Genomic DNA, 9365 nt, shown 5'->3' on the forward strand with positions numbered 1-9365 from the left:
TAGGTTTTTTTGACCTTTTATATATACTTTCTTGTACTCTGTACTCTTCTATGTAGAAACTAATAAAAATATTGAAAGAGAGATTTCTGAGATCTGCAGTATTTTATTTTTGTCAGTAACAGAAGTACTGAATATTCTGCCCCAGAACATATTATGATCAAGTGTTTGGTAGTTTAGGCGTCACTCCAATTCAATGTCAACTGTATTCCGTTTATCAATAATCTGAAGATTCGGATATGGCTGGTTTACCAATTGCAGAATCCTTTTCATTACCTTCAAAACATGCCATCTGTCTTTCAATAATGTTCTTAGGTTTATGAGTGAAAACTTGTCTGGTGAACCTTTGCTATAGCCTCCATATTACATATATACTTTTACCATGTGTGATCACAGACCTGGCAGCTATAGTAAGACATCTTAATCAAAGTCAAAGTTCAAAGTACATTTATTATCAAAGTACATATACATTGTACAACTTCAAGATTCATCTGCTTAAGGCAGCCACAAAACATGAAATGCAAAAGAATCGATAAAAAAATGACAAACATTTTTTAATGTGCAGAGTGAGAGAAAAAACAAATTGTGCAAACAATAAAAGTAACCAAATCACATTTCGAAAGAAAGTGACTCCTCAGGCACGGAGCTCAGACCAGCCAGAGTAGGCCTGCAGCCTCAGCCTCAGTTAGCAAAGCTGGCCTGACCCTTGCCTCTGGTCTTGACAATAAAGGCCAATATGTCATTTGCCTTCTTAAGTGCCTGTTGCGCCGACTTGTTACCTTTCAGAGATTATGTTGAAGGACATTTAGGCCCTTTAAACCTCAACATTTTCCAATCTCTCAAAATTTTGAAAGTACTGGTGGAGCAGACTTAATGGACCATAAAACATAGGAGCAGAATTAGGCCATTTGACCCATCGAATCTGCTCTGCCATTTCATCATGCTGATCTATTTTTCCTCTCAGTCCCAATCTCCTGCCTTCTCCCCATACCCCTTCATGCCCTGACCAACGAAGAATTTATCAACCTCTTGCTTAAATATACATGCAGACTTGGCCTCCACAGCTGCCTGTGGAAGTGAATTCCACAGATTCACCATTCTCTGGGTAAAGAAATTCCTCCTCATTTCCATTCTAAAAGGCTGCCCCTCTATTCTGAGGCTGTATCTTCTGGGCATAGATTCTCCCACTATAGGAAGCATCCTCTCCACATTCACTCTGTCAAGGCCTTTCACCATTCATTAGGTTTCAATTAGGTCACCCCTCATTCTGAATTCCAGTGAATGCAGCCACAGACCCATCAAACGCTCTTCGTATCACAAGCCATTCAAACCTGGAATCATTTTCATGAACCTCCTTTGACCTTCTCCAGTTTCAGCACATCCTTTCTAAGTTAAAGGGGGCCAAAACTACTCACAGTACTCCAAGTGAGGCCTCACCAGTGCTTTATAAAGTCTCAACATTACATTCTTGCTTTTATATTCTAGTCCTCTTGAAATGAATGTAATACCATGGGCTGGTAACTTGTTAAGCAGCCTCATGTGCGGAGTCTTGTCAAAGACCTTCTGAAAGACCAAGCACATAACATCAACCAATTCTCCTTTGTTTACCCTGCTTGTAATTTCTTCAAAGAATTCCAACAGATGTGTCAGGCAAGATTTTCCCTTAAGGAAATCATACTGACTATAGCTTATTTTAACATGTGCTTCCAAGTACCCTGAAACCGCATCCTTAACAATTGATTCCAACATTTTCCCAACCTCTTTCCCTTCCTGAAGAGTGGAGTGACATTTGCAATTTTCCAGTCTTCCGGAACCATTTCAGAATCTAGTGAGTCTTGACAAATCTTTACTAATGCCTCCACAATCTATCCAGCCACCTCCTTCAGAACCCTGGGGTGTACACCATCTGGTCTGGGTGACTTACCTACCCTGAGACCTTTCAGTTTCCCAAGAAACTTCTCCCTAGTAATGATAACCACACACTTCATGACCCCTGACACCTGGATCTTCCACCATACTGCTCGTGTCTCCCATAGTGAAGACTAATGCAAAATACTTATTTAGTTCATCCGCCTTTTCCTTGTCCCCCATTAATACCTCTCCAGCATCGTTTTCCAGCAGTCCGATATCCACTCTCGTCTCTATTTTACATTTTATGTATCTGAACCCCTGTCCCCTGCACCAGTTCCACAGCCATGCATTCACCTGCCAAATCATTCTATTCTTACCCTCACTGGCACGTGGCACAGTCAACAATCCAGAGGTTGCTACCCTGGAGGCTCAAGTGGTCTAGTTTTTCACTTATGTCTTATGGTTTTAATATTTCTGTTTTTCTCTTTTAAAATTGATAGACTTTCATTTTTTGCACCTTTATGGAATTTGTACCTCATGATATGTAGGAAGACCTTGCGAAAAGATGAATTGGATGTATAAATAGTATCTGTAACATTTTAAATACTCCAGTTGAATCCACAGCTAAAAACAAATATCTTGTAGCAAAATGAGTGAGTGTCTAATCCTAATTATATTTACCCTACTCAAAATCCCTATTTTAGTTAATATGTGAAACTTGTTATTATATATTTAAAGTCATAAATGTTATATTGTTGACCTTCAAAATTTCCCACTCACAATTTCTTCTTGAATTAGTTTAGCATTTAATTACAGAGCTATCATGAATTATTCACTTTGCTACAATGACATTTATTTAGGTAAGTTAAATGTTACAGGTGGTGTAACTATTCCATTTCAGCAGGCAGTAAAATAATTGCCTCATCATCATCTTACCTTGAGACTAAGTTTTAAGTTTTCCAGCTGTTGAATCTGAATACAAGAAAAAAAACGTAATTTTCATTTTGGCAAAAGTGTCATTGTTTAAGCTGAATACTAACCAGATGCTTTTCGCAGTGCCATTTGCCATCCTCCTGCGGCCAGTGAGGACACAAAGATCATTGGCATAATGCAGCAATCTCTTCTGTCAGTCTCTGTAGTAATGTTCAGTATGTCCCATCCAGTGCCAGAACTTACCTGTCCTAATATATCCACTTTGGAAGGTTGAACGTGAAGATAGAATATAACATCAATGGCAGAATTCTTAACAGTGTGGAGGAACAAGAGATCTTAAGGTTCACGCCCGTACACTGCTCAAAGTTGCAGCGTGGGGTGGTTGAGAAGGAATTTGGTGTGTTGCTCTTCATTTTCAGGGGATTGAGTTCGAGAGCAACAAGGCAATGTTGCAGCTCCATAAAACTCTGGTTAGAACACACTTAGGTTATTGTGTTCAGTTCTGGTTGACTCATTTATAGGACAGACGTGGAAGCTTTAGAAAGGGTGCAGAGGAGATTTACCAGGATGCTGCCTGGATTGGAGAGTACTTTTTGTGATAATAGGTTCAGCAAGCTTGGGCTTTTCCCCTTGGAGAGATGAAGGATGAGAAGCAACTTGATGGAGGAGTACAACATGATAGTAGGCATTAATTGAATGAACAGTCAGAGACAAAGGATCTAGTGCTTTCCCAGAGTATATGACGAATAAACTCATCACAGGCTTCCAGCCGGCTACAGATATCGATTATAACTGATGTTTCGATGCCAGGCTCTGCCATCTTCTTCAGGCATGATGTCTAGGCATGTCTACTCCAGTGGGATTGATACCCCTGTCATCTGTCCCTCCTGATTGGTTAGTCCTCATCCAATCAGGTTTCTGCTCTCCCACCTTGTTTACAATCGAATTCCAGTTCTTACTTACAGCAAGATCTTTGTCTTTGTTAAAATTATTTTCCTCTAGTTTTATTTCAATGGTTTCCTTCACCAGGCGTTCCCAAAATCCATTGGCACGGCACAGTAGTTTTGTTCTGTCGAAGTCAATCCTCTGCCCATTGCGAATTCAGTGCTCTGATTCTGCTGATCTCTCCGGGTAACCAAACAGATAGACCTGCTGTGCTCCTTGATGCGTGTTTCCACCATGCGTCCCGTCTGGTCGATATACGCTGCCCGCATTCACAGGGAATCCTGTAAACGCCAGCCAACCAGAGCCCCAAGTCATCAATGACCCACAGAAGCTGCAACTTGAGCTTCCTTACGGGTTTGTGGATGGTACTTTTTTCCATAATTTTAATGTGTTTGGAGGAGAGTATATGGGGTATTTATTATACAGAGAGTGGTGGGTGTGTGGAACGCACTGCCAGGGTGGTGATAGAGGCAGATACATTATGGACATTTAAGGGACTTAGATAGGCACATGGATGAAAGAAAAATGGAGGGTTATGTGGGATTGATCTTGGAATGTTGCAAGATTACATCACAAGATGGCAGCACGCACTGTCGCAGTGGTTTCTCCAGCTCCAATCAAAGGTGAAATATCTTGTGCTCAGCCCACTGCTGTTCACACTGCTGACTCATGACTGCAGTGCCAGATCCAGGTTCAGCTGCATCATCAAGTTTGCCGATGATACAGTAGGGTTGGCCTCATAACTATAATGATGAGTCAGCATACAGAGAGAAGGTAGAGAGGCTTGTTACATGACATGAGGACAACAATCTGAGTTTCAACATGGAACAGACAAAAGAGATGATTGTGGACTTCAGGAAGGCACATTGCACATCAATGGCTCTGCATGGAGCTGGGGAATGAAAAACTATAGGGAACAGGTTTAAGGTGAGAGTGAAAAATTTTAACAGGAAGTTGAGGGACAACCTTTTCACAGAGTGTATATCAATGAGAACTGAGCCTCCAGTGGAAGTGGCTGAGGCAGGTACAATAACAACTTCTAAGAAAGTTGGGAAGATATATTGATCGGAAACATTCAGGAAGTTATAGATCAGGTGCAGGTAATTGGGACTAGCTTGAGTGGGCATCTTGGCCAGTATTGACCAGATGGGATGAAGGGCCTTTTTCTGCACTACAGCTAATGGGCTGTGCTTTTTCTTGCTGCACACGGGCAGACCCTGAAGAGCACAGCAACATACAATAGGTGAAGTTGAGGAAGAGGTGCTCAAGGGAAGCAGGTGAGAGAATACAGAACTGCTTTGATTCAATGAACTGGAACATGTTCAAGGATTCGTCAGCAAACCAGAATGAATGTGCCAAAGTTGTCAACAACTTCACAAAGAACTGTGTGGTTGAGTGCATACCCAGGAAGCATTCTAAATCTTCCCTAGCTAGAAGCCCAGGATTAATCATAAAATTCCTAATCAACTTAAGGCTAGATCTGCGGCATTTAAGAGTGGTGATCCAGAGTCAGACATAAAAATTGAGGTACGACTTCCTGAAATCTGCTGAAAGTGCAAAGAGATCATTCCAGATTAAAATGGAGTCACAGACAGATGCTTGAGAGTTGTGGCAGGGTTTGTATGCTACCACTTCCTTTAAAGTGAAAACAGTCAGCATCAGTGAAAATGATGCGTCACTTCCGAGTGGGCTCAATGCCATTTATGCAAGCTTTGAAAGGGAGCGTAATGACACGCCGACATGAGCATTCACAGCTTCAAGTGACACTACAACTCTGCAAAACCCCAGAATATATAGTAATCCTGTGATCTCCATCTCAGTGGTTGATGTCTGAATACTCTACAAGAGGGTGAACCCTAGCAAGGCATCAGGCCTCAACAGTGTACCAGGCCATGTACTGAAAACCCGTGCTGATCAACTGACTGGAGTATTCAAAGAGAGCTCGAACCTCTCGCTGCTGTGGTCTGAGGTTCCCACCTGCTTCAAAGGGAAAGCAGTCATACCAGTGCTCAAGAAGAGCAGGGTGAGCTGTCTCAATGACTATCGCCCAGTAGCACTCATATCTACCACAATGAAGTGCTTTGACTGGTTGGTTATGGCTAGAATTAACTCCTGCCTGAGCAAGGACCTGAATCTGCTGCATTTCATCTACTGTCACAGCTAGTCTACAGTGGACATAATCTCACTGGCTCTCCACTCTGCCTTGGATCACCTAGACAATCACAAGGCATACGTCAGGCTACTGTTTATTGATTTCACTTCAGCATTCACCACCATAATTCCCTCAGTACTCATAACCATGCTTCTAAATCTAGGTGTCTGTACCTCCCTTTGCAACTGGATCCTTGACTTCCTTATTGGGAGACCACAGTCACTGTAGATTGGTAATAACATCTCCTCCTCACCGATAATCAACACAGGTGCACCTCAAGGATGTGTGCTTAACCCACTCACTGATCTACTCTCACTACACTCACAACTGTGTGACTAGACACAACTCAAACACCATCTGTAAATTCATTGTTAACACCATTATTGTTTATAGCATTTCAGATGGTGTTGAGGAGGCTAACAGGGGTGAGATAGATTGAGTAGTTTCACAACAACAACCTCACACATCATTAGGACCATGGAACTGAATGTGGACTTCAGGAAGGGGAAGTCGGGAGGACACACACTAGTTCAAATTAAAATATCAGTGGTGGAAAGGGTGAGTAGCTTCAAATTCCTGGTGCCAGTAACTCAGTGGATCTAACCTGGGCCCAACATATTGATGCAATCACAAAGGAAGCATACTAGTGCAGAAATTGCAGCAAAGCAAGGGTTAAAATGGTGTGCTAACAGAACAGAACTCAAACACTTTATACCATCTTTCTATGTGTAAAAATCCACTACAGCCAAAGTAAAGACAATAAGCGGACCGAGACAGTGTGCAGACATACTGCAGGCACCCAGGCTGAACGTGGCCCTTGAAAACCTATTTCTTGTACAGCCTTTCTGTTCAAGCCTGGGGACCAAGGTCACTAAGCATAGCAAGACAAGATAAAAATGCAAACAAGGGATTCCAGGGCAACACTTATTTTTGGACAGCTATTTTACTAATTTTCAAGTATTATTGGTCTTCAGCACATAGATTTGATTGATTACTAACACCTGAAATAGGCATTATAATTGGTACTTAAATATGCAAATGATGGGATTCAGAAGTGGATAAAATTTCGATTGGATCAATATTTGTATGCAAGTAGTGAATTTCTGTATAAAAATATCACCACTTTGTTCAAACTTCAGAGCAGTTTGGTGACAGGGCTGGGCTGTTCTCCTTGAGCACAAGTAAATAAAGTGTATTTGAGAAACGAGTGCAAGTCCAATTCATTGGGTTCAACACCAGTGGCTCTACCTTGTTAGGCGTTTATGAAGTCACCAAAGACTCTTACAAGTTTCTGTAGCTGTATGATGGAGTGGTTGCATAACAGCCTGGTTTGGAACATCCAATGCACAGGAGGTTTCAAAGGTTTACAGACTTAGTCTGCTACATCAACAGGCAGCACTCTCTCCTCCATCGAGGACATTGTCAAAAGGTTGTACCTCAAGAAGTCAACAACCATCATTAAGGACCCTCACTATTGAGGACATGCACTCTTCTCAACTACTTAGGAATGACTTCTTCTCCTCTACCATCAGATTTCTGAACAGATCATGAACCAATGAACACTAGCTCATCATTCCTTTCTCTTGCACTGTTTAGTTTTGTAATTTAGAGATTGTTATATGTTTGCACCATACAGCTGCTGCAAAACAACCAATTTCACGTCATATGTCAGTGATAATAAATCTGACTCAGATTCCTTTATTGTTGCTTAGCACACAAAGTTTTGTATTGCAGCTTCACTAGGCTGAAACCTAATCATTGTTAGACATGCCTGGTGCTGCTCCCAGCATGCTCTTCTGCACTCCTCAGTGCACCAGTGCTGACCCCTTGGCTTGACAGTATGGTAAACAAAACCTTGCACTATAAACTATAAATATTGTTTGTTTCCACTGCTATGGTTGTCTGCAATGTCTCATTGATCTGTTCTGAATCTATCCTACTTGGTCGACTTGTACTGGTACTCAACACTGTGGCGGATGGATCTGGACACAATTTCATCTCCACGAGAACCGTGCTGTGGCCATTTCTACCAAAGCTACCATTGAGGTAACAAAGAAATGTTTATAATTTATGTTTTATCATCTTACAGAAGGAAAAATATTGAGCATACAAATGCAAACAAGAGAAAATCTGCAGATGCTGAAAATCCAAGCAACATATGGAAAATGCTGGAGGAACTCAGCAGGCCAGGCAGCATCTATGGAAAAGAGTACAGTCAACATTTCAGGCCAACACCCTTCAGCAGAACTGGAGAAAAAAAGGTCCTTGTGTTCTGTGGGTTGTAGTATTAGAAGTGTCTGTACTAAGTGGTTTTCCCTCTATGGGTGGAAGACTCATTGGATGAAGGCCCTGCCATGATTGTAGGTTAACGGCATTAACCTGTGAGTTAAACTAAAATCATTCTGTGCTGTTTCTGAGCTCACTACCACCACCACCCTCCCCCCCCCCCCCAACCCGCCCACTGCCACAGCCTCTTGCATCAGAACTGGTCAAATCTAATATGAATAAGAAAGGCAGGTTGTCTGAAGTCACTGAATGTCAAGTCCCAAGGAGCGTAACATGCCTCAATGGACAATAAACTACCAACTCAGCTTGGTAGATAATCGCCCACTATCTGCTAACAACACTTCTGTCTGCCTACCCATTTAACTCTTAACAGCGGTTCTTGCACCAGTCTGTGTCCAGATTACCTGCCACAAAATAAAAGTGCAGTTTACCCATCCATGGATTGGTTGCAGAGATATCACTTTGCAAAAGTTCTGTTTGGACTCTGCCACGTTTTGCTTACAACTCCCTCGGACGGAATTTTACACCACAGAATGAGACTTCCAAATACATGTCACCTGTTCTGATGCTTTGAGAGGGTTTCCAGTTGGTTCTCAACCCGAAGCATTAGCTGTTTCTCTTCCCATGGATGAGGTCTGACCTGTTGGATATTTCCAGCATATTCTGTTTTTATTTCCTATTACTTTCCTTCCACCCCTCCCCTCCACCACCGTCCTGCACCGACCCCATTCCCTTCACACATTTCTTTGACTGTTTTCACTTCAGAAGTTTATCCACATCTGGCCAATCATTCTAACTGAACCTGCTCCCTTTGCCCTTTTAGGTAGTACATTCCAGATCGCAAAATCTTGCTTGTGTTTTTAAAAAATGAATCTCTCCTCTTCTTTTGCAATTCATCTTAAATCTACGTCCCCTGTTAATCAATCGTATTGCCACTAGGAGCAGTTATCTTTGTGAATCCTGTTGTAATGTTGAACACCTGCATTATATTTCCCAGAATGAAAACAGAAATTACCGGTCAGACAACATCCATGGAGAGAGAAACCATATTGACTTTTCAGATCAAAGACACTGCATCAAAATTAGAAAATTGAGAGAACAAGCATATTATAAATCACAAAGAGAGGAACAGGTGTAGAGAACAAAGGAAGTCTCCGTGATAGGCAGAGACCAATATTGTCTATGTGAGACTCTTGTTGTT

Source organism: Mobula birostris, chromosome 7 (assembly GCF_030028105.1).
Source record: "Mobula birostris isolate sMobBir1 chromosome 7, sMobBir1.hap1, whole genome shotgun sequence".
Classification (NCBI taxonomy): domain Eukaryota; kingdom Metazoa; phylum Chordata; class Chondrichthyes; order Myliobatiformes; family Myliobatidae; genus Mobula; species Mobula birostris.